Here is a 27,213-nt window from a genome sequence, read left to right on the forward strand (position 1 = left end):
CACTTGATAAAGGAAATTTTTCACAAAATTCTTTCTCAGTCTTTTTACAGGATATTTGCACCCCACTCTCCCATTTTGACACCACAACCCCATCAATAGTTTGCCTCAAGCAAACATTGAAGAGCTCCCAGTGTTTTGTAATAATAACAATATTTGACAGGAATTTGTCTTTAGTTTTTAGTTCAAGACATTTGATCACTAGATTTTTTTATTCCACTCACAATGCAACCCTTTTAATGATTTTGCTTCCTGCATTGTCATATCCCTTCCTATTGAGCCTGTCTATCTATTGGCTTATCTCTCCTTTACCCTATGTTCAGCTTTTAATCATTTTTATATACATTAAAATGATCATTCATTTCCTGAAATACAATCGAATAAATGGTCTGTCATTGTAAAGTATAATGCGATTAAATAAAAGTAAGCAGAAGCTAACTATATTTATAATTAAAATAATCTATGAATGACAACAAATGAAAATTCTAGCTTTCTCCTAATGCATGATCTAATGTCAGAACATGAAAATTGCAAGATTTTTAGCCTCAAGTACTGGGATATTTAGTATGTGGTGTACATTATATGAGATTAGACAAGGCCTACAGCTAAACTGAATACTTGAGCCAAAACATATAAGTTTCCATGGAAGAATGTGGTAATAATGCTTGACATATGATTCCTGACTCTGCAGAATACTGCGTTAGGCCAAACTGTGTGTAGGAGAGCAAAGGAAACGAGTTTGAAACCAGAACACTATTTTGCAAGTTTTACCAAATAAATAAATAAGATGAAAGTAATTTTGCTTATGATTAATGTCCAACATGCATTATAATTTTCCAGATACCGTAAGCAAAGAAAAAATAAGACTGAATTATAACATTAAAAGTAGAAGAAATACATTGAGGCTACTTTGCTGGTAAGCAAAACAAAAGAGCTGGTCATTGACTTCAGGAAAGGGGGCGGTGTACATGCACCTGTCAACATCAATGGTGCTGAGGTCGAGAGGGTTGAGAGCTTCAAGTTCCTGGCAGTGAACATCACCAACAGCCTGTCCTGGTCAAATCACGTAGATGCCATGGCCAAGAAAGCTCACCAGCACCTCTACTTCCTCAGGAGGCTAAAGAAATTTGGTTTGTCCCCTTTGACTCTCACCAACTTTTACCAATACACCATAGAAAGCATCCTATCTGGATGTATCACAGCTTGGTATGGCAACTGCTCTGCCCAGGACCACAAGAAATTGCAGAAAGTTGTGGACACAGCCCAGTGCATCACAGACACCAGCCTCCCCTCCTTGGACTCTGTCTTTACCTCTCGTTGTCTTGGTGAAGCAGCCAGCATAATCAAAGACCCCACCCACCCGGGACATTCTGTCTTCTCTCCTCTTCCATCGGGTAGGAGATACAAGTGCCTGAGGGCACGTACCACCAGACTTAAGGACTGCTTCTACCCCACTATGATAAGACTATGGAACAGTTCCCTTATACAATGTGAAGGACTATGACCTCACGATCTACCTTGTTTTGACCTTGCACCTTATTGCACTGCATTTTCTCTGTAGCTGTGACACTTTGTACTGTTACTGTCTTTACCTGTACTACATTAATGCACTCTGTACTGACTCAATGTAACTGCACTGTGTAATGAACTGACCTGTACAATCAGTTTGCAAGACAAGTTTTTCACTGTACCTCGGTACAAGTGACAAGAATAAACCAATACCAACACCAATACCAATACGCAGTAACCTATCACTAATATCAATATGTTCATGGAGTGTTTTTTGCATGATGAGCATTTTAAGAATTAACAAATAATTATTGACTTTGAATTTTTCAACAAATTCCAAACAAAAAAGCTTGAAAAGTACTGATAATTTGTTTGACATTTACACAGGTTGATATTTCTTTGCATACATTGAAATACTTTCAGGATTCAATATAATTAAAATTCAGCCCTGGAGAACACAGAGTTCATGGAAATGTTCTATTTTCCATGTCTGGAAAATTGCACTGAGTTCTTGCTTTCCATATTATTGGATGCAAAGTCCTGGAAACTGAAATGTGCATGAGGTATCAACTGTCCATCTGGCAGATCAGCTGGTATGGACGATGTAGGAAGATCTGCACAAGTTTTGCACCAGATCCACTGATGTCCTGAAAAAAGTTCAATGACAGAGTTTTCCTGAAACACATTTTGTGCTTAATCAGTGCTCCAGTTCGACATCTGGAGTGGATGAGGTTGGAAACACCCCAGTTCAAAATAATGTAAAAATCTACTTGTCTGTCTTCTGTTCCCTTGTGCTTCTGAGTCCCCTGACCCATCAAACCTGATTCCTGTCATATTGGAAAGTGTTCTTGGTATTGTATTGCTGGTCAAACCTTGCTGGTATCCAAAAATTCCAACTACTGCTTCATGAGCTGGACCTCAATTTCACCAACTATTACATTTTCAGGGATAATTTTCTGATATTACCCTTCCACATCGTAAGTTCTGGCTCATCAACTGAGATTTCCCAAAATGGGAAGAAAATCACTTGCAGTGTGAGTGGAATTTTTAGTAGGCACTCATGGAGACCTGCCCATATGGCAAACTTGGAATATTGTACCAATGTTGCTGGCAAGGTTAGTCCATTAGAGACAGAAAGTGCTGGAGACACTCAGCAGGTCAGGCAGGACGTACGGAAAGAGAAACAGAGTTAGTATTTCTGGGTGATGACCTTTCTTCAGACCCTTCTGATATGAAGTCTTCCATCTGAAACAGATGCTGCCTGAATACCCCCAGCAATTTCTGTGTCTATTTCAGAGTTTCAGCATCTAGAGTTCTTTGATTTTCTGTTAGGTTAGTTCAAGTTCAATTTTATTGTTGTCATAGGCATACATACACAGTGTATAAATGCCATGTAAAGTAACATTTTGCAGCAGCAGCACAGTACAGTATAAGATGAGGACAAACGTAAGTTAACATATGTAATCGTAAATTATACATAACTTTCACATGTGCAACATAAACAACAAAATAAACATAATGACACCAGTGCAAGACTGAAAGAGAAAAAAAATAGTCTGAGGCATTTGTTAGTCCATTCTGGGAAACAATGCAGTGAGACAGAACCTACTGGGCAACACTGACAGTTTTGTAATAACCTTTCTTCATCAAAAGCAAATAAACTTCAAATGCTGGACATCTGCACAAAAAATGAAACAAATATTGTTGCAGCTACTCAATGGATCATCTGAGGAGAGAAAGACATTTCAGGTCGATGAACTTTCTACCCCTGTAATTATCAGGAGTTTTGAGATTTGCACATGATTGTGGAAGTCCCAAACTTGCTGGCTGCTCTGCACAGGGTTTTTCCCAACAGCTCATGAAGTCCAGCGGCAGAATGCAAACGCTGACATTCCCTAGAAGTTACGCTGAGGAATCTGCCAGCTGAACCCCTGCCAGGGTTAGACCTGGCGCAGGGACAACAAGCTCATTCATTTCACTGCAGAGGGAAGGCTGAGAAGAAGAACATAAAACAAAAGAAATAGAAGCAGGAGTAGGCCATTTGACCCCTCACACTTGCTCCACCATTCAATAAGTTCATTGCTGATCCTTCACTTTGTTTGCACTAACTCTGATTCCCTAAATATCACAAAGTCTATTGATCTCTATCTTCAATATATTCAGTAACTAAGCTGCACAACGTCTTGGATAAAGAATTATTAAGATTCCGTGGCGCTCAGGGTTAAGAAATTTCTTCTCATCTCTGTCATGAATGGCCATCTCCTTATTTTGAGACTGTGACTGATGGCTCCAGGCACCCCAGCCAGGGGAAATGTCATTCCCACATCTACTTTGTCAAGTTCTGTCAGAATTTTACATGTTTCAATGAGATTAACTCTCATTCTTCTAAACTCTAGAGAATACAGCCCCAGTGTGCTTAATCTCTCTGCACTGGACAACCCTCCATCCCAGGAATCAACCTGGTGAAACTTGATTCCACTATTTCTATCATGTGTATATTCTTCAGGGGTAAAGGAGAAAGGTAAGTATGTTAACTTGCACCCTTTGAATTAATTGAATTTGATTAAATTATTCTAAATACTTTTAAATGTTTAAAATATTTTCATTTTTGTTTTTTACATTTTAATAACAATTTTTTATTGTTACAATTATTTTTAAGAATTTTTGGATGATTCTAAATATCAGGAAAAGTAAAAGATGTTTTCCAGCCATTTTGCAGATGAAGCTTCTTTGGTCTTTGGATCACGATGGCTTTGGGCATTAAAGTCAACACTGGGGGAGTCACAAAAAGCAAGTTGGTGCACACTATGGTGAACATGGGCAGTTTGTCAGTGGCAGGAAGTTCTGAATGGCACTCGCTTATCTCTGTTAGCAGCCTGATGCTTACGACAGGTTTCTACACAGGAAGAATAGGAATCTTGGCATGAATTAAGTAAGTAATTTATTGTAATGGAATCATGTTGTCTGGAGAACCTTTTAGCATTTATGACATCTCCCTTTTTAATCTATAAAATTTCATTAAAATTGGTCAGATGGTGCTGCAGAAGTATTTAATAATTTCACAGTATTTCCAAATATTTACATTTCTGGAAGGATTGATGGGACAGGACAGGGTGTGTCATATCTTCATAAACAGTGTAATCTTTGATGCTGTAGTTTATGTACTATCATGGCTGCAGTTCAGGGAGAGTTTCTGTGTATTGAGAATTTGTGTACTCAATATGAACAAATCCATCAGTCCCTATGGAGGTTAGAATGAGAAAGAAGGTTGCTTTCACGTCATTTATCTTATTTTGCTCCATTGTTAATATATTGCATATTCTCTCAGCACATGGATGATTAGTTATTGGTCATGGTTTTGGCTGAACAGATGCTTTTGCTTTTCAGCACGGAATATTTGGAGTCTAAGAGTTAGAAATTACTCGGTGCGATGTCTGAATAAGGCATCTCCTACATTAATCATTTTACGCCTTCCTTGCCTTGATGTTGGCTTGGTTTCAGCAACTCAGGAACTACCATGTTCCACATAATATCCAGTTGTTTCCATCCTATCCATATAATCCTCAATCTCCTTTTAAACTACATTCTCTGAAAACAACATTTTGTGCAAATTTAATTCATATTTTGATATCATTATGAACTATGAGGGCCTAGAAATACACCATGTTTCTCAGGCATGACACATTCTGGACACAAAATGGTAGCCAATAAAGGGTAACAGCTGCCACATTAGACAAACTAAAAACATTGTTTTGCCATGTCCAAAGCAAGCATACGATTTTTTGCAGAGGCAAATATGGACATGAACTTTCACTTAAGTCTCTTATTCCTTGAGGCAGGTGGACATGATATAAAAACATAAACACTGGAAACACTCAGCAGTCAAGTGTTAGCTGTGGGGAGAGAAACAGAGTTAATGTTTCATTTTGATGACCCTTCAGAGGAACTGAGAAAAGCTGGGTCATATTTTAAGTTGCAGAGAAGGGGGAGAGGTGGAGAGACAAAAGGGATATCAATGGGGGCCATTGCATACAGACAAATCAAAACATTGGAGCTCCTGCAACAATGAAGGTAAATAACTTCTCCAGCCCCTCGTTGCCTTGAACTCTGCAACCCTCCAGACTCCTTAGACCTGACTCCTGTCTCCTTTCTTCCCCCCCACCCTTTTCAGAGCTACAGTGCTGTGGCAATGTAATCTGAAGTATAACGTCAGGATAATTCTGACCTGACTAATTGTGCACATCCAAACATCAAGTTCTCGCTGCTTATGGATGCTACCTTAACTTCATTCTTTCTGCCTTGGTCCAGTCCCTACCCACTTATGTTGGTGACCCCTCTGATGCCCTATGCAATCTTGGCAGTTTTCAATTCCTTTGTCCCAACCAGCTCCAATGGTTGTCCAATCCTTGTGCACATCCACCCCACATCAGGAGGTCAGAATCAGAATCACAATCAGGTATATTATCACTGACATATGTCATGAAATTTGTTGCTTTACGGCAGCAGCAGAGTGCAAAGACATAAAAATTACTACAAATTACAAAATAAATAAAGAGTGCAAAAAAAGGAATAACAAGGTAGTGTTCATGGGTTCAAGGACCTTCCAGAAATCTGACAGTGGAGGGGAAGAAGCTGTTCCTAAATCATTAAGTGTGGGTCTTCAGGCTCCTGTACCTCCTTCCTGATGGTAGTAATGAGAAGAGGGTATCTCCTGGATGGTGAGGGTCCTTAATGATGGATGCCACCTTCTTGAGGCATCACCTCTTGAAGATGTCCTCGATGGTGGGGAGGGTTGTGCCCGTGATGGAGCTGGCTGAGTCTACAACCCTCTGTAGCCCCTTACAATCCTGTGCATTGGAGCCTCCATACCAGTAAGAATGCTCTCCACTGTACATCTGTAGAAATTTGTAAGAGTCTTTGGTGACATACCGAATCTCCTCAAACTCTGAACGAAGTAGAGCCGCTGGCATGCCTTCTTCGTGATTGCATCAATGTGTTGGGCCTAAGAGAGATCCTCCAAGATGTTGGCACCCAGGAACTTGAAGCTGCTCACCATTTCCACTGCTGACCCCTCAATGAAGACTGGTGTGTGTTCTCCTGACTTCCCCTTCCTGAAGTCCACAATCAATTCCTTGGTCCTGCTGACATTGAGTGTGAAGTTGTTGTTGTGACACCTCTCAACTAGCCAAACTATCTCATTTCTGTACGCCTCCTCGTTGCCATCTGAGATTCTGCCAACAACAGTGGTGTCATCGGCGAATTTATAAGTGGCACTTGAGGTGTGCTTAGTCACACAGTCATGAGTGCAGAGAACAGAGCAGTGGGCTAAGCACGCCTCCTTGAGGTGTGCCTGTGTTGACTGTCAGTGAGGAGATGTTACCACCAATCTGCACTGACTGTGGTCTCCCGATAGGGAAGTCGAGGATCCAGTTGCAGAGGGAGGTACAGAGGCCCAGGTTTTGAAGCTTGTTGATTAATACTGAGGGGATGATGGTATTGAACCCCAAGCTGTAATAGATAGCAGGAACCTGATGTATGTTTTGTTGTTGTCTAGTTGCTCCAAAGCAGACTGGAGAGCAAATGAGATTGCATCCACTGTAGACCTGTTGTGGCGGTAGGCAAATTGCAGCAGGTCCAGGCCCTTGCTCAGGCAGGAGTTAATTCTAGCCATACCAACCTCTCAAAGCACTTCATCATCATAGATGTGAGTGCTACTGGCTGATAGTCATTGAGGCAGCTCACCCTGCTCTTCTTGGGAACTGGTATGATTGCTGCCCTTTTGAAGCAGGTGGGAACCTCTGACTGCAGCAGTGAGAAGCTGAAGATGTCCTTGAAAACTCCAGCCAATGATTGGCACAGATTTTCAGTACCCCACCACGTACACCGTCGGGGCCTGACGCCTTGCGAGTGTTCACCCTTTTGAAGGATGTTCTGATATCGGCCTCCAAGACAGAGATCACAGAGTCACCAGATGCTGTGGGGATTCGCACAGGTTGTAGTGTTATTCTCCCTTTCAAAGTGTGCATAAAAGGCATTGAGCTCATTGGGGAGTGAAGCATCACTGCCATTTATGCTGTTAGGTTTCACCTTATAGAAGTAATGGTGTGCAAACCCTGCCACAACTGTCATGCATCTGGGAGTGGAAGTATAGCCAGGTGATCAGACTTGCCTAAGTGAGGATATGGGATGGCATGGTAAGCATTCTTGATGGTGGTGTAACAGTGATCGAATGTGTTGGCTTTTCTGGTTCCACAGGTGATGTGTTGGTGGTAGTTAGTCAGAGACTTCTTCAAGCTGTCCTGGTTGAAGTCCCCTGCGGGAGGCATCAGGATGCACTGTCCCGTGACTGTTGATCATGGTGCTCAGCTCCTCCAGTTCTAACTTGACATTTGACAAGGGGATGGAGTGTACATCATTACCAGGATGACGGCGGAGAACTCCTTGGGGCCCTCCATTTTTTCCTGGAGCAGAGGCTCAAACAGTTTCCCATTCTCCAACACACTCATTCATCTGGCTGAAGTTGTCTTTATAATGAAACAAGTTCAACTCCACTCACTTTCTTCTGACCAAAGATATAGCTGCAGGAATTCACATGGGCCCAAGCTATGCTTGTACTTTTTGACTCATACATAAGATAGTCTTTGTTTTAGGTCTACCAGGGCCCACCCCATTCAATTCTTTTTTCCAGTGCATCAACAATTACATTAGTACTGCTTCTTGGAACTCATACAGAACTTTAAAATGTGATAACTTTTACTGCCAGTTTCTACCCGACTCTCATCTCCACATGGTCCATCCCGGACTCTCCCTTTTCTCAACCTCACCATGACCATTTCAGGGGATAGGCAGTGCCAAGTATCCATTATAAACCCACAGACTCCAATAGTCAAGTTGTCTATACTTCCTCCCTCCATGCCTTTGTAAGGACTTCCCATTCCGCTCTCCCAGTTCCTCCATCTCCATTATGTTTGCTCTAATGACAAAACCTTCCGCACAGATGCCTCTGAAAAACCTTCCTTCTTCACGAACCATGGCTTCCCCCAGCATAGTTGACAGAATCCTTGACTGCATTTCATTTATTTCCCAAACATCTGTTCTCACCATCTCTCCATCTCTCCTCCTGGACAGAGCAAGAACAGATTTCCCCTGGTTCTCACATCCCATCCCATCAGCCTTTGCATTCAACGGGTCATCCTTCACAACTTCTGCCAGTTTCAACAAGATTGCACCACCACTTTCCACCATCTTCCTCTGCCCCCCCCCCACCACCACTTTCAGCATTTCAAAGGAACAATTCCCTTAAATGCTCCTCATACCACACTTCCATCTCACCTATCAGAAATGGCAGATACATTACATCAATTTTTTGCATCCGTCCTCACCATGAAGGACACTGCAAATATCCATAAGATAGCAGATGGGCTAATTTGAAATAACATGTTACAGTTTTACAGCCTGTTGGTGAGGCCTCGCCTGATATAATATGCACAATTTTGGTCCTCTTACTTAAGTTATAACATCACAGTACGGAGACAATCCAAGCAAGATTCACCAGGTTAATTCCTGGGATGAAAGCGTTGTCCAATGTAACAATACCAATCACATGGGATAAAGTATTAGAGAAACTCATGGGCTAAAAATGGCCTGCACCCAAGGGATTTAAAGGAAGTGGCTGCAGACATAGTGGACCCATTGATTGAAATTTTTCAAAACTCACTAAATTCCAGGAGGGTACCAGAGGATTGGAAAACAACCAATTTGACTCCCTTGTTTGAAAGGGAAGGAAGGCAGAAGGCAGGGAACCATAGACCAATCAGCTGAACATCTATTATTGACAAGATGCTAGAGTCAATAATCAAAGAGGAAATAACTAATCATTTAGGAAAGATGAAAGTAATCAAACCTGGTTTTATGGAAGGTAAGAATTGCTTGACAAGTTTGCTGGAATTCTTTGAGGAAGTGACAGGGAACTTGTAGATAAGCTATCTTTATTAGTCACATGTACATCGAAACACACAGTGAAATACATCTTTTGCGTAGAGTGTTCTGGGGGCAGCCCGCAAGTGTCGCTATGTTTCCTGCGCCAACATACATTCCCACAACTTCCTAACCCGTACATTTTTGGAATGTGGGAGGAAACCGGAGCACCCATGTGGTCACGGGGAGAACGTACAATCTCCTTACAGACAGCGGCTGGAATTGAACCTGGGTCACTGGCGCTGTAATAGCATTACACTAACTGCTACACTACTGTGTCTGCCCCGGGTAGATACAGTGCATTTAGATTTCCAAAAGAAATTTGACACATAGAAGGCTGGTGCATAAATTAAGAGCCCAAGGAATTGGATGAAGTGTTTTAGCATGGATTGAAAGCTGGCTCACATAGAAAACAAAGAGTTGGAATAAATGGGCCCTTTTCAGCTTCTACCCCACTGTGATAAGACTATTGAACGGTTCCCTTATATGATAAGATGGACTCTGACCTCACGAACTACCTTGTCGTGACCTTGCACCTTATTGCACTGCACTATCTCTGCAGCTGTGACACTTTACTCTGTACTGTTATTGTTTTACCTGTACTGCATCAATGCACTCTGTACTACCTCAGTGCACTCTGTATTAACCCAATGTAACTGCACTGTGTAATGAATTGACCTGTACGATCAGTATGCAAGACAAGTTTTTCACTGTACCTCGGTACAAGTGACAATAATAAACCAATACCAATACCGGTGATGTGACTAGTGGAGTACCCCAGGGATCAGTTCTTGGCTTTCAATTGTTTACTATTTACATTAATGATCTGGAGGAGGGAACAAAATATAAGGTTTCCAAGTTTGCCAATGATACAAAAATAGGTGGAAGGGTAGGTTATGAAGAGGACAACATGATTCTGCAATGGGATGTAAATAGAGTGAGTGATTAGTGAAAACCTGGCAAATGGAGTTTAATGAAGGGAAGTGTGAGGTCATGCACTTCATTAAGAGGAATCAAAAAGCAGATTATTATCTAAGTAGAGAGAGGCTGTAAATGAGTGGATTTCAGAGGAATCTAGGTGTTCTTGTGTATGAGTCACAAAAAGTTAGCAGGCAGGCCCAACAAGTAGTTAAAAAGGCAAACGGTATTTTGGTCTATATTGCAAAGAGATTGGAGTTTAAGAATAGGGAGATTTTGTTACAGTTGTATAGGGTATTGGTGAGGCCTCACCTGGAATATTTTGCATGGTTTTGGTCCCCTTCCATAAAAAAAATATATAATAACATTGGAGGCAGTCCAAAGGAGATTCACCAGGCTAAGTCCTTGGATGAGAGGGTTGTCCTATCACGAGATGCTAGACAGATGGAGAGTTTAGAAGAATGAGGGGTGACCTCTTTCAAACATTCAAGGAGGCTTGACAGGTCATTTGCTTTCATAAGTGTGAGAGTCACAAACAAGGGGTCATAGCTACAAAATAAAGGACTAGTCATTTAAAACTGAGATGTGTAGAAATTTCTTCTTTCAGAGGGGAGTGAATGTTGGGAATTCTCTGCCACTGAGGATGGTGAAGACCAGATCATTAGATATATTAAGGTGGAGAGAGATAAATATTGGATAGATTAAGGAATTCAGGACTATGGGGAACTGGCACAGAAGAGGAGTTGAAGCCAGCATAGATCAGCCATGATCATTTTGGATGGCTGGGCAGGCTTGAGGGACCTGGTGTTCATATGTTCATATGTTTCATTTGCTTTCCTATGGCACTTTCCCATGCAACCACATCCACTGGTGTTTAGAAGAGTGAGGGGGACTTAATTAAAGAGAGATTGAGATGATTGGGCATATGTTATCTTGAGTTTAAAAGAATGAGGGGTGACCTTTTTAAAAATTATAAAATGCTGATGGGACTGGACAGACTAGATATAGGAAAGATGTCCCCTGTGGCAGGGAATCCAGAAATAGGTGTCACAGACTAAGGATATGGAGGAGGACATTTAGGACTGAGATGAGGAGAAATTTCTTTACCTAAAGAGTGTTAAACCTACGGAATTCTCTACTACCATAGGCAATTGAGGCCAAATCATTAGGTATATTCAAGAAGGAGTTAGGTCTTGTACCAATGGTTAATGGGGTCAAGGAATATGGGGAGAAAGAGAGAACAGAGTCACTAATTTAGATGATCAGGCATGATCATATTGTACTGAAGAGCAGGATCTAAGGACCTACTTGTGCTCCTATTTTCTATGCTTTTAAGTTTCTCCATAAGGTCCCGAGAGGTCTTGACCAGGTGAATGTGGAGAATATGTTTCCTTTTGTGGGAGAATCCACAGTTCAGTGTCTCTGCTTAAAATTGACAGTGAGCCCATTTAAGACAGAATGAGATGATTCAGAGGGTCATGAGTTTTTGGAATTTTCTTCATCAAAGGCAGAAGGAAGAAGAGTCTTTGAATATTTTTTTAAGGTAGAGGTAGTTAGATACCACAGATTGGTATATGTTTTGGTATTGGTATTGGTTTATTATTGTCAAGTAAAAAACCTGTCTTGCATACCGTTCGTACAGATCAATTCATTACATAGTGCAGATACATTGAGTTAGTACAGAGTGCATTGAGGTAGAACAGGTAAAAACAATAACAGTACAGAGTAATGTGTTACAGCCACAGAAATGCATTGCAGGTAGACGATAAGGTGCAAGGTCATAACAAGGTAGATTGTGAGGTCAATAGTCCATCTCATCGTATAAGGGAACCGTTCAATAGTCTTATCACAGTGGGATAGAAGCTGTCCTTGAGCCTGGTGGTGTGTGCCCTCAGGCTCCTGTATCTTCTACCTGATGGGAGAGGGGAAAAGAGAGAATGATGGGTGTGGTCTTTGATTATGCTGGCTGCTTCACCAAGGCAGTGAGAGGTAAAGACAGAGTCCATGGAGGGGAGGCTGGTTTCTGTGATGCGTTGGGCTGTGTCCACAACTCTCTGCAGTTTCTTGCGGTCCCGGGCAGAGCAGTTGCCATACCAAGCCATGATGCATCCAGAAAGGATGTTTTCTATGGTGCATCGATAAAAGTTGGTCAGTGTCAAAGTGGACATGCCAAATTTCCTTAGCATCCTGAGAGGGCTGGTGAGCTTTCTTGGCCATGGCCAAGAAAATGGGAACGTGGACTTGAGATTACAATCAGATCAGCCATGGCGAACCAGACTGGAGGGACTGAATTACCTACTTCTGCTCCAAATTCATATACTCATATGTTCTCTTATAATCAATTCATCTGTTGCTTGATGATGGGACGGCTTACCCTCTTAATATTTTATTCATTTGCACTTTAATTGTATACTGACAGGTCAAGTTAAATGAATGATTTGAACCCATATCAATAGTCTTTCAGAACATTTAAAATCAAGATCTTGCTTTCACAGATTTCTTTTCCAATGTAAAGTGGATCAAGAGTGTGAGCCATCTTCATAATTCATATTTCAGTTATCTTTGTGCTTCTCTCAATTCATTTTAATACATCGGTGCTTATTTGAAGAAAATTATTTGTACGAATTGCAATATTCCAACACCTTATACAAAGTGAGAAACATTTCAAAAGCCAAGCTAATTCTCAAGTGAAAAAATTTCAGCATGTTATATATTTTTTCCTGACTTTAAATAAATAAAGCACTCTGCTTTTAAAAAGTCTTTAGTTCGTTGTGGTTGAGATATACAAGCCCTGAAAAATCATTGCCATTCCATCGTATTCCTATCATAACTTTGGTGACAGTCTACTGGTATTTTTGGAATTTGGTTTGGTACCCAGACATCCTGGGCTACAGCCAGTTCCATTGGAATTTCCGTTTAGCTTTCTAAGCAGCAAAGCCACTGAAGGTTGGAATTCCCATTTCTCTGGCTTCTAGGTTGGTATAGGCAGACTATCAACTAGTATAAATGATCAAGGAGGCAGGGATCCCTCAAAATAATTTGGAATTTATATAATTTTTCCATGTATACCTGATGTCCTGACACAATAATTGAAAAGCATACTCATAGACATGGAAATTAATTAGGAAGCCAAATGATATGTTGGCTTTTGTTGCGGGAGGATATGAGTACAAGAGAAACTCTGCTCAATTATACAGGACTGCAGTGAGACCACATCAGATAACTCTTTGATTTAAGAATTTTCACCATAATGCCATTGATCATGTGTCTTCACTTTTCAAAGTTGTTTTTACTGTAATTTAAAAAAAAATCTCTCCAGGAGGAGGAATGCAATGGACCAAAATTCCCATAATGCATTTGGCCCAGCCTTAATTTAGGAAACTTCACTCAATAAAACGTTTTCTGGAAACACATCTTTTTCTGGTCTCCCTACCTAGGGATACCTACTTATGAAAGGCAGAATGGGATGAAGATTCACCAGGTTGACTTCTGGTACAACAGCATTGTAGTGTGAGGAGACATTAAGCAGATTGGGCCTCTGTTCACGTGACTTTAGAAAAACGAGACATAATCACATTTAAACATACAAGATTTTTACAGAGTTTGGCAAGATGGATGCAGAGCTGTTGCTTTGCCTTGGCTGTGGGGTTTATAACCTGGGGTCACAATCTCAAAATAAGGTGTTGGCCATTCAGTTCACTAAAAAGTTTTTTTCACTCGAAGAGTTGTGAATCCTTGGAATTCTCTACTCAAGAGGGCAATGGTGGCTCAGTTACTGAATATGTTCAAAACAGAGATCAGTAGTTTTTTGATCAAGGGTTAGGGGATTAGGGCAGGGACATTATGCTGATGTAAAAGATCACCTACGATCTCTCCTGCTTCTATTTCTTATGTTCTTAAAAGTACCCTTTATTACATGTTCTTGGGACATACAGAGGACTTAATCCTCAATGGAGCTAATCTCCAGTTTTATTTTTTATTCATACCCTAGTCTTGTGCTGTCCAAGATAAATAAAGACTAAGGGCTAGAATTTCATCATAGTTGAGTGTGATTGTCCCTTTACTTGAGTCTTTGGTGTGAGTAAAAACCGGCTCTACGAGTGAACAACATCTACTGTTTTTCAGATAACTGTGTTGAAGATCTCACTGACAGCGAATGTTGAGCACTGCATTACTGTTGATGTTATTTGCAGGGATATGATGCAGGAAAAATAGTGCTGATGTACACAAACGTCCTGCCCAGATATTAATTTACTGACTGGCACCAAGACTTCGAGAAACATGTGAGCAACTGTTTCACTCCACGTATAGGTGATTTCCAATTTTGTAACACCTGGTGTTGCAGTCTAATTCAAGGCCCAGTCTAGTAAGCTGGCAAAGAAGTTGAGAAGCTTGTGGTAGATCTGGATCCAGGTGGGAACGATATGTCGAAGGGAGGGAGGGGTGTTGGGTTGGAGATTGATTATTGGGGGAGTGGGCAAGTGAAAGGTGAGAATGGGATGAGAGTGACAAGGAGGTAGATGGAAGAAGGGAAACTGAAGGAGGATGAAGTAAGGAAAAGGGCAGGAAGAGAGCTCCTTTCTTAAGAGTGAAAAAGTGGAAGAGGCAGGTGGACAGGGGCAGGTGAATGAAGGAGGAGGCGAAGGAGAGAGGGATAGAGAAAAGAGTGCATCAGTAGAAAGGAAGGGCTGTCTTGAGACCTTTACCTCAATTTTCTTCTCAAAGGAGGTGAAAGCTGCTCTGAGCCAATGCCAACTTCTTTCTCATTGCATGGGGAAGTGGAGAAGGCAATCTTCATTTTATTGCTGAGATCTTGTCTAACATTGTCCATAGTGGGGGGAATTGCTGGTGCAAAGTTCCAACATAAATTTGGTTTGGGAATTTAGCATGAAAATGCTGACAGAAGGACTCCATGCAAATGTAAGAATTTTTACATGTTATAGACTCCCTTGACATACCAATAATAGAAGTACTAAATGCTGATTTTGTGAAGATTATTGTACTTTCTTCATCCTAGCTGAACTGCTGCCCCAGAAATCAATGGAAATGTCAATATTTGGCTCTTGTCCTTAGTAGCTTAGAGGTTTGGCAGGTTGTACCTTTTTTGAGAAAAATAAGCAGTGGCTAACCCACATCAGGAACCGTTTTAAAGATTCCAGAAAATGCAGTGATGGATCAAGTGTGGTTAACGCATTAGTTCATATATTTTTAGAATCCACCAATCGATATATATTGAAAAAAACAAAATGGGTTTATTGAGTTTTTGCATAGAGTCACCATGCATTTCCCACCAAAAAGCAAAGTTCTGTGCATATGTACTTGTTACATTTTACATTATATCCCATATGCTTTGTTTCATTCACATTGGTGCATTTCTGTTTATGCTAATAAGACATTTTGGCCTAGAATATAACTGTATTCACAGAGGGATAAATTTTGAAGTAAGTGCCAACACACAGTTTAAAATGGCTGCAAGTTTGCCATATTCCAAGCAGAGAGTAAACGCAGTACATTTACTGGTGTCAGAATAGTTTTATGGACTCTACCTTGTTATTCCTCTTTCGCACTATTTTATTTATTTGTGGTAACTTATGGTAATTTTTATGTCTTGCACTGTACTGCTACCACAAAACAAAAAATTTCACGACATATGTCAGTGATAATAAACCTGATTCTGTTTCTGTAAACTCTTTGTAAACAACCAGATTTTAAGAAAAGTTGTATTACATGTTTGTGAAGCTGAAAGAGAATTTTTTAAAGTCAAAATGTCTTGCCTGTGTTTATTAAGGCAGGAACTGAGTTTCCTTCTGTGTTATAACACATTTTTATACTTATGAAAGAGAAACCGTGGACTTTGTATTATAAGAGAAACAATAATTCTAGGTGGTATGAAGGAAATGTGACATGTAAAGTGAGTGGAGAAGTCCTCAGTTGGAAATGACAGCTGCGATTTCCCCTACCTTGACTTTGTTATGATTCCTGACACATTTCCTAGATTACAAGAATGACTGCACTTCAAAAGTACTTCAGCCTTGCTGGTTTTACCTTTTCAGTTATTTCTGGGAATCTCAGGGCATCGGTTATTGCAGAGTCCCCTTCTTCCACTGCTCTTCAAAGAGCAAGTTTTGCCGCACCTTTCCATCTCACATCCTCTTGCAGCTCCAACTCTGCTGGTGGACTTTTAATCTAACAGGCCTCAACCTCTCTTGCTCGCTGCAGTAGGAAGCCAGTCAACAGTGGAAGGTCCCCTGGGATCTCACCCTACACAGGCAATGAGTCTGAGCAAGGAAAGCGCAGTCAGGTGGTGACGATGATCATGTAAACATCTATAAACACTCAAAAACACTTCAAACAATTAAATGCATTTAAGTCAACACAATTAATTCATAAGAAAGCACATTAATTGAAATTTGCCTTTCTTCAGTGCAGCAGTCCTCTGTATTGAAGAGAATGCTGTGTCATTGACTCTGTGTTAGGTATAACTGGGCCAAGGTTCAGCAGGCAGCTTTTGCAGTTTAACCACTGGGAAACTGGGGCAAATTAGTGCTCAGCTGCTGGATCCTATGATGAATCCACCATTGGTGTACAGTCAGTGTGAGGAAACTTGGGACTTCCTTGCAGTATTGCCAGGATTGTGAATGGGTGGCATGGTAGCATAGCGGTTAGTGTAATGCTATTACAGCGCCAGTGATCAGGATTCAATTCCCGCCACTGTCTGTAAGGAATTTGTACATTCTCCCTGTGGTTGCATGGGTTTCCTCCGAGTGCTCTGGTTTCCTCCCACATTTCAAAGATGTACAGGTTAGTAGATTAACATGGGTGTAAATTGGGTGGCACGGGCTCCTTGGGCTGGAAGGACCTGTTACCGTGTTGTATAAATAAAGTTTTAAAGTTTTTTTAAAGATTTCTGAAGAAAATCTAGGGCAATGACAAAGATAATTTTAGATGTGAGATATTTGAAACCAGGAATCCTAACATAGGCTCCTGATGGGCAATGTGTTGGGCTAAAGATTCTTGTTGTGTGATAGGATATGGACATCAAGTCATGGAACAAGACTAGATTTATCAAGGTAGAGATTTGAACTGGCAGATCAAATGACACAAATTTCAAACTTTTATAATTTACCCGCAAGGACAATTAATGCTGTGCCAGTATTGTCAATTAATTTCCTTATTGAAACATTATGGCAGATATCATGAAGCTTCGGGAACAAATGTTTTTCACCATGGTAATTTTCCAGCAATAGACAGCAGTCAAATCTTCAGGCCACATAAAATTGATTTATAGTACTAACAACAATCATGCTACAATATGGCACTTTATCACAATGAAAAATCTCAAAGCATTTCAGCTGGCATTTTATATTTGGAATATGATTATTGATGTGTGGACAAACACTGCTGTCATTCATCACATACATATGCAATAGACTGATAGGTCATTTAAGCTGCTGCTTGATTGCATTAATTGAAGAAGAAATATTGGCCAAAAGTTTGAAAGAACCATTTGCTGTGATATGGAAATCTGTTTTAAACTAGCAGTCAATATTGAATTCTGAGATTTTCAAAAGTCAAATATTCACTTCTTTTGTAACATTGACATCAGCATTAATCTGACTCACTTCTGTTCATTTAAAACAGCAGAAGTTTAACTGTGTAATCCAGGGATCTGTGTCATAATGTATGTCTCAGGTGACAGAAGCTCTTTTCAAATGAAAATGCCCTGATATCTGATTTACAGGGTCACAACAGTAAAAGCAAGTTGGGTACAACTTAAATTTGAAAAAGCCAGGTCTACAAAAGTCCCAGGACTGAATGATAACACTCATGTATACCTGTTGTACACAGGTGGTTTGAAATACCTTCTCTCTTTAGCTGCACTGCATGCTAAAAAGAAAAGCAATTAACCTTCCTCCACTGGTTCACTACAAGCAGCTATGCAAGCTCTGAGCAATGTTCGTCAAAGTGTCATGCTGCTACACATTTGTCAGGTCATGGTATTGTTTAAGAGAACAAGGAGGCTTATTATGTTTGATAGGAATATTCAGACAGCAGTGACACTCCCAGGAAGCACCTTGAAGTGTTTTGTAACATTGGAGGAAGTATATAAACACAAGTTATTGTTACCCAGAATGCAGAATGCAATAACTGGCAATGGTGTGATATTGTGAATTGCTACAATAAGTTCCACAAACCTACTGAATAGAAAGGGCTTCCACTCTAAATGGATCATGTTAACAGTTGTAAAGAATTCTTCACTTTGATATTCCAGATTGGCTGGAAGTTCCCTGTTGATTAATAATTCAAGAATTCTTGCCCTCTGTCATCTCATCATGGAAGAAGCTGAAAGGACCAATGAACTTAGCCGTAAAACATACTCCTTGCTGCAATAATTAATATCAATTGCAAGAGAACAACTGATGAGTGTTCTCAAGAGGCCAATGCTTCAACAAAAATACCTAAAAAGTTACAGGGATTTTAAAGCAACACTTTCACTAAATCAAGTCCTGCCATTTACTGTTGAATGCTTAGCCAGCACTGTGGTAGTTTGCTGTGTCTGCACAATTTTGCAATCTGCAAAGATTTGGCCATGGAGCAGTGGCCCCTCTTCCTCTGGAACCAAAGGAATTTGGAAAGAAAGATCATGGTATTCAGAGACACTCTCATTATTAGCTGTAGGAGGCTGGAGATTTAAATAATTTATGCAAGCTAAAATTGCTGAAACCTATATATATTCAGAGCGATTAAAATTACTCTAGTGGTTAACAGATTGAAGGAGAAACCTTTGGCTTGCTTTCCTTTGAATTAATAAGGAGTTTAGATATAGTTAAATATACCTGATCAATCTTAATGCATACGATGGTTGTAGAATCACAACAAGCTTCTGTGACAAAAAAAATCACTGGATTCCCTTCCTTTGTTATTACAACCAATGCACTATTTCCCTTTCCTTCACTTCCACTCCCAGTCTTTTTTTTGAGGTACATTTTGGTTTGGGGGCGATGGGGTTGAGTTTCTTCAGGCCTCAGTTTGCTCCACTGATGTAACTTTGAGAGAGCCTGATAATAACGAAGTAACTCTGGTGAGGAGGAACAGCTCTGAGGCTAATGAAGCTGGGTTTTGTTTAGTAGCTGGATTTCACTGCAGATATTTCTCACTGTTGCCATTTATCTGCCATTATATTTCCAAATATAACCAATAACAAAAAGACTTTACCTTGCAGATTTTGATTGCAAATTTGTAAAAGGTCATATTCTAAGACTGGATACTTAAAAAAGGGTAGAGACATTGACATTACAATAATTTGATACAGCTAGTGCTTATCCAAGAACCATAACTACAAACTTTCATCCTTGTCCATATTTGTAACTGATAAGACAGTATTTAGGCTGTGGGGATTTTTTTCTGCTTGCTTATGACTTGAAATTTCAAAACTATGGTTGGAAAAGATGGATTCAAAATAGATTTCCAGCTGCAGAAGTTACACAAATCTTAATTGCCTTTCTTTAAAATAATCATAGTTGACATTTGGTGGGACCAACTGTGTAATTATGATTTAAAACATGAAAGAAGACTGGCCACATGTTAGACCACTTGCCTCAATGTTGAGCTTGATTCCCTTTAGGCTGCCTGGCAGTTGAATCCATCTCTTTCGCTTGGATGAGTTTTGTCTATTTTTAGCCAGGCTACCAGATGGATTGTCAAATGGAAGCCAGTGCATTGTGAGGATGCAAGTTTTTGAAATAATATGATTTATGTTTTGGAAAATTGTTCAGTTAAACCTTTGGATTTCTTCCTGCAGGATGACAGAGTTAGACAAAATGAAGCAAAAAAGACAAAAGTTGAACAGAAACAGAACAAAATATGTGAAATGAATAAAATAGAAGATAGACTTAATACAAACAAAATGATGGAAATGGAATTTTGTTGATCCAGGAAGATCAATATTAGGTTTGAAAATTATGTAAGAACATTATTATGGAAGAAGCTATGTTTTTTTTAGTTTTGATGGAGCCAAGACTTATTAATGCAATCTAAAATTGTGAAAAAGTATGTATATATTTAAAATTGTACATGAAGTAAAGAGGTTGAAAGAGGAACCTTTCCTTCCAATTAAGGTGTACTTATGAAAATATACGGAGCAGATCTTAATGCAAACAATTTTATGATTGCTGTTTGTAGAACCACCTCAAACTTTAGTGACAAAGAAAATAATTCAACTGAAAATGCTACACTTACTACCTGTTCATACTGGGAGTAAAATATTGTTCATTAAGGGAAGGAAGTCTATGTTAGCAAAATGTTATCATATGAAATTCCCAAGTACAGAATGAATGCATGCTTTTAATATCCAACTGTTTGCTTTGTTTACTAATTCACTGCAGCAAAACTGCAGTGAAAGAGGAACAGTAGTCATTTTCAGCTAAACATACCAATCTATTAAGCAGTATTTTGTTGTATTTTGAGTCATATGCCTCAGTTTACTTCTCCTTGTCTGGCAGAAACCTGACCCAGAGGGGCAGTTAAAATAAGGTCACGGGTTTGCCTACTCCTTTCCAGTCTGACCTGATTGACTGCAATATTAAATCTGTCGACATCAAGGAGACCTGTCATAAGACAGTAATGTTCTCTTTGAATATGTACACCCTGTGATTGTTATGCCAAAGAGGCCTGATCTATTTTTTCAACCTGAGAACTGAACAGGGTTACAGTAAATCTTTGTCTTCTAGATTAAACTTGCCTGGAGCTGAACTAAAGTAAGGTATGCTTAATTTTTATCTTTGTGGGGCCAGAAAGAATGTGAGTCGTCTCCTGGCCCTCACCAGGAAATGGTGTGTCCTTGCCTTCTCGTTTCCCCAATTGCAATCACATCCAGATACCTCCCCTCACCTCACTCCTCACATGGGTCCCTAACAGTGATCTCCTCCTTCCTGAATTCATGGTCTTACCTGCAGATGTGAGCAAGGCAGAAGAGTCAGAATCATTGCAAGGGCATGGAGTATGAGTCTGCTGATTATCCAAAGGCACTGCACACACTCATCCTGTCATTTTATATTCAAAGCTATATGATTCTCACCTTGTGTCCAATGTCATATCAGCATCATCTTTCTCAAAAAGCAAAAGAAAATGCAGATGCTGAAAATCAGGAATTAAAACAGAAAATGCTGGAGACTCCAGACTGGTCAGTATCTGTGGAGAGAAATGGCCTTTCATTGTCATTTATCAACCCTGTTCTCCTTCCTTCTCATTTTTTATGCAAATAGTAGAACCTATCTTGCCTCATCATTAACCTCCAGCCTCAGCATTCATGATCAATATTATGAATACAAAAGTGGCATTCAATGAAGTATGGACGGCTCAAAGTAATGAAGTAAATGGACAAAATTACTCTCACGCTTAAGCACAAATTGATGGAGGGAAAAACATGCAGTGAAAATCAAAAGCAATTGCTAATAAGCTCATCTTCAAAAATGAAGACAGCTGACCCCTACTCTAAGACCTCTAGAGCAACTAGAGATCCTCTGAATGATCCCCTTAACTTCTAAAAAAGAGATAGAAAGGCTGGGCTAATGAAATAGAGGAGCCCAGCATAACAGGAGAGAGGAAAGAGAATGATCACCTCAGGGGTGAAAACAAGGAGATACAGGCCAGGGTAGAACACTGGTAAAAACTGGCCAACCCTAGGTGTGGGATACAGCCATACTGGTGAGAAACTTAAGTTACTTTCACCCAGTGACCCCTTGTTTATGTATAAACAACAGGAGTAAGTGCATTGAATATCTAGGCAAGCATACCTCCTAGTGAAAGAAGAGAAGCCATTAAAGACACAGACCCATGAAGAAACATACAGGTGTCCTCTCTACTTCATGGATGTTTGTGGGGGACTTTGCTAGTATAATTTGGACAAAGAGAAACAAAGGACTGCAGATGCTGGAATCTAGATGAAAAACACGATGATGCTGGAGGAACTCAGCAGGCCAGGCAGTATCCATGGAGAAAAGCAGGGAGTCAATGTTTTGGGTCAGGACCCTTCTTCGGGACTGAAGATAGGAAAAGGGGAAGCCCAATATATAGGAGGGAAATTTGGACAAATTTCTGTCCTTTCAGTCTCAGGCAGACACCAAAAAAACAGAGCTGTTGCTCTTGAGCAAGATACTGGTAAAAAAAAGCTTTGAATGGGATAGTTAAGGACCTGAAGGTGGAGAATACAGACTCTATTTTATATTTTCTTTACAGTCATTACAACAGTGGAATGGAGTAATGTGCAAGAAGAGATAAACAGCAAATTACATTCAATATGAATGATTTCTTCCATTTATATGGGGGTTCTGGTTAAGTTAAGCGATAATCTTTTTTAACATTAAGGAATCTTTGAAATAACAGATGAAAAGAGAGTCCTATGCACAGTAGATGATAAACTAGGTAAAACACTTTAAAATATGTAATGTTTATTCCTTGCCTCTCTAATTCTCTTCAAAAGTGATACATAAGGAAATGTCTTCATAAAAGTATTAGATATATTTTCAAACTGGCCAATAAATCTGACTGACTGCTGGTAAAGGGAAGGCCATATGCTATTGAAGCTATGAAGGCAGATACAAACAAAATTCTAGGCATACTTGCTGCATTAAATGGGTGCCTCATAGAGTGCTGATGCCAAGTTAGAAGTCACAATAACATCCTTGAATTTGGGACATCGTTACTTTACGAGGTTGTTATCATGATTTGTTCCCCTTCTACAGGGTTAAAACCCACCTGTACATTTCATAGAGGCAGCTGCTTGCAACCAGACAGCAGCCATGTCACTTATGTACAGACCAATGGGAGGTGGCTCAACACTCCATGGCAACCTTGGAAAAAAGGTGAGTGAATGGATATGGAGGTGGTGTGAGGGTGGAAGTCATGGAAAAGTGGAAACAGAAGGAGGAGAGGGTTTGGGAGGTGGTAACAGTACAAGGACCTCTCAGAGGATGCTCCCAGAGGAGGTTAGATAGAGTACATCCAAGACACAGTGATCAGCAGCAACCCTTCAGCTTACTGAGGGCTGCCAGCTCTGTTACTTTAAAATAAAAGTTACGGGGGATTTTATTTTACTAATATAAGTGTCCCCAGAGGAATGTTAAATTTGTGCAAAGTTCACTACTTTCAGTAAGATGAACACAAAGTTTTATTGTGAGTTATTCACATGACATTCTGACTATTTCTGTTGTTGAGTAATTAAAATGAATCATGGGCATTAATGACAGGCAAATGAAACCAGCATTAAGGTGAATGTGACAAGAAATGTCTGTTCCAATTTCAAAATGGGCAGAACTTAAACAAGATATGATGCAAACACTTCAAAACAGGGAAAGCACTTTTTACATGCAATTATGTAGTGGATGTTGCTAGTAAAGACCTGAGAAGATGAACAGTTTAGCTTGCATTGATACAAGCTCTTTAATACTTTGGAGGTCATCAAGGGTATCAACAAGGGTCTTTGAGGTGATGATTATAGGAATGTGTGCATCCTATTGAATGTAATTCAAAACATGGCAGATGCTAGAAATCTGAAACAAAAACAGAAAGTGTTGTAATCACTTGACGAGTCAGGCAGCATCTGTGGAAATAGAAGCAAAGTTACCATTTCAGGTTGAAGACTCTTCATCAGGAAAATAAGTCAGAGGAGATAAAAGGTTAGTTTCAAGTTGCAGAGAAGGTGGGGGAGCAGTGGTCAGGACAAAGGGAATATTCACAATAGATTTGGGTCTGGGTGGCTGTGGGGGTGGATTGTTATTGGGGCAGTTAGAGGGTGATATAGAAGTGATGTGTTGCAAATAGCAGGTCAGAGGGTACTAATGGAGAGGGAATATCACAGAAAGATGACATATTGCAAAAATGGCCAGTTCCATATCGACACAGAAAGTGAAATATCAGAAGTTGGAGAGTTCAATACCAGGTGTGTTGTTCAGAATGTTCAATAAAATGGAGAAAACTTTGTTGGAAATGAAGTTTATGCATGAAGCTCTTTTGGCTTCAGTCTACAATTTTCAGCTCTTAGCTCAGATGTGGTCCTTTTGTATTCTTTGCAGTTGAAGGGTTAGGAGTCCAGCAGGTATAACAGGGTACCCCTGTTGCAGAAAAAGCATTTCTGATAAAGAAAGAGGATACAGAAATTAATATTGTGTCATTCAGACACAGTCAAATGTAAGTGTGTCATTTAGGCATATACATCAAGGGTGAACCAGCAGAGTGGATGCACCTGCAAAGCACAGCCAGGTGAATGGAATTGTGTGTTCCACTGACAAAGTTTATGTCATTCATCCCAGGGAAGGGAAGGTAATTGAAAGGAAAACTATTTGCATGGCACCTTTTGCAGCCTCCGAACATCCAAACATACTTTACAGTCAATGTAATGTACTGTCGCAACGTGAGAAATGCAGCAGTCAATTTGCACAAAGCAGCCTCCCACAAACAGCAGGGTGATAACGACCAGATAATCTGTTTCCATGGTGTTAACTGAAGGGTAATTATTGGTCAGGATACTGGGTATAACTTTGCTGCTCTTCATAGTGTCATGGAATCTTTAATGCATGCTGGAGAGACCCTGCTATGTGATTGGATTTCGTGTGCAAAGTCGATGGGAAGAAGCAGTGCACCTTATGGTGCTTCATAATTATTTCAGCTGGCTGCTTCTGTGCACCATGTTGAGACTAGATATGGAGCCCCTGAGCACCCACAGGTGGTGTCAATTCATTGGCAATGTACAATTGTTGGCTCCCTGGTGCAAATAAATCATGGAAAAGTAATTAAAGGACTAAGCTCTGGAATGCTTAACAGCTGGGATGTGACCTGCTCAAGTACCATTTAACAGGTTTTGTTGAGGAGTCACTTGGAGTGGAGCCTTCTTCACTTTGCAGGCTAGAGGACAACAACCAGAAATAAAAACAGAAAATGTGAGAAATATTCAGCAGGTTGGGCAGCATATGTGAAGCAGAGATAATGTTTCAGAATGAAGACCTTCATCAGAACTGTGGGCTTTGTGCAGGGTCTAAGTGAGCACAGCAGCTCTCTTTGCTGCTTATAATGGATGCTTTAGTAATTTTCTCATTGGAGTAGGAGCAGAGGTCTTGAAGACAAGGACAACTTCCACAGGAGCCTGTAAGAGGAGAGGCAGATGTATTCTGTTTATGAGAACTTATCTTCTGTGTCTCCTGGGACTAAGACTCCAGTTGACTGAGGAATAATGTATCTGGAGGTTAAGTGTTTCTAATACATTGGTGATGGAGATCTGTCACCTTCTGCAGGCAGAACATCAAGTTAAGTCAAGTTGATTTTATTGTCATGTGCACAAGTATGGTGAGGTACAGGTTCAATGAAAAACTTGCTTGCAGTAGCATTACAGGTGTATAGATTCAGACAAAACACAGAACATAAAGTAAACATAAATTATACACAAGTTATACAAGACAGTGAAGAAAAAAAGTGTGCAAAAGAAGACATTAGTGCAAAAATAAAACACAAGTCCATGATAGTGCAATGTCATAACTGCCTCAGATTCATGGTGTCAGTGATTTGACTGTAAAATCAGTAAGCTGAGCTTGGACATCAGCAGCCTGAGGTCTCACTACATCACTCAGACAATTGGTAGATTCTGTCTAGGTTGTAATAGCAGTTTTGACCTCTGCCAACAGATGCTGCACCATGAATGTTGTCATAGATCTGATTATCACTTTTGTGTGGGGGAAGGACAGGCTCCAAAGTCCATGCAAAGACCCCATAAAGATTTGAAGTTGGACTCTCCCATGTTCCTTTAATCTCACACAGACTGGGAAATCTCTCCAGTATCTCCATGTGCATGCTCGTCAGCTATCAAATGTAGGCAGTGCTATGAAATCCATATCTGAGTGTTTTAGGGTAGATTTAGGAAGGTGAGCCATCACTGGTTAGTTCCTGGTTTCATGAGAGTAATCATGTGAAATGCTATACGCGCCTCCAAAGTCCACACGAGCTTGCACAAAGAACATGCTGGAAAATTGCACACGTTCAGCACCAGAACAAAGAGTGTGTGTGTCCATTTTAAGATAAGAAAAGGTACTGTATTTATTTATTAGTCACATGTACATGTTTTTAAGTGTGGTCCAACTTCTAGCCAACAGATTTCATATTGCAATCAGGTCAGATTGGAAAGGAGTGGGCCTCACTTGAATGTCAGCATCTGTGATAACGTATGACTCTTAGTACTGCTCCGAGGCGTTAGGTTAGATGCTTGTGCTTCTGTCTCTGGATTGGGTCCTGAACCTACAACTTTCCAACTCAACAGTTAAAAGTGCGAACTCCTCAGTCCATGCAGATTCATATGGATGAGATTGTATAAATTACCATCTGGCCCTTAAAAGTTAGTCCATTCAGTGGCCTGGCTATCGTTTTAATGATGGCTATCTCGGATATCAATCCCAGCATTACCAATCTCAGAAAATGATCTAAACCACAAAGGTATAATCAACAAGTTTTTAAAATTTTCTGTGATAGAACTGATCTGAGGAATAACCTTGTTATTATTTGTTATTCATTGTATTGGTTAATCCTATCAACTAATTGATGGCATACAAAATGTTTAAGGTAAGTGTCCATGCAATCTGATTTTATGGCTAATAAATAATTGTTAGTTCATGACTTTGTGAGCTCTCTTCATCTTTAATAATTGGCAAAGAAAATCTAATTCATTTCCTCAGCAGCTTGTGTGGTTCCTGTTGAGAGATCAGTTGGTGACGAAAATGCCATTGTAACCTGAATGGAGACACAGGAGACTGCAAATGCAACAACCAGTCT

Source organism: Pristis pectinata, chromosome 10, assembly GCF_009764475.1.
Source record: "Pristis pectinata isolate sPriPec2 chromosome 10, sPriPec2.1.pri, whole genome shotgun sequence".
In the NCBI taxonomy this organism is placed as follows: Eukaryota; Metazoa; Chordata; class Chondrichthyes; order Rhinopristiformes; family Pristidae; genus Pristis; species Pristis pectinata.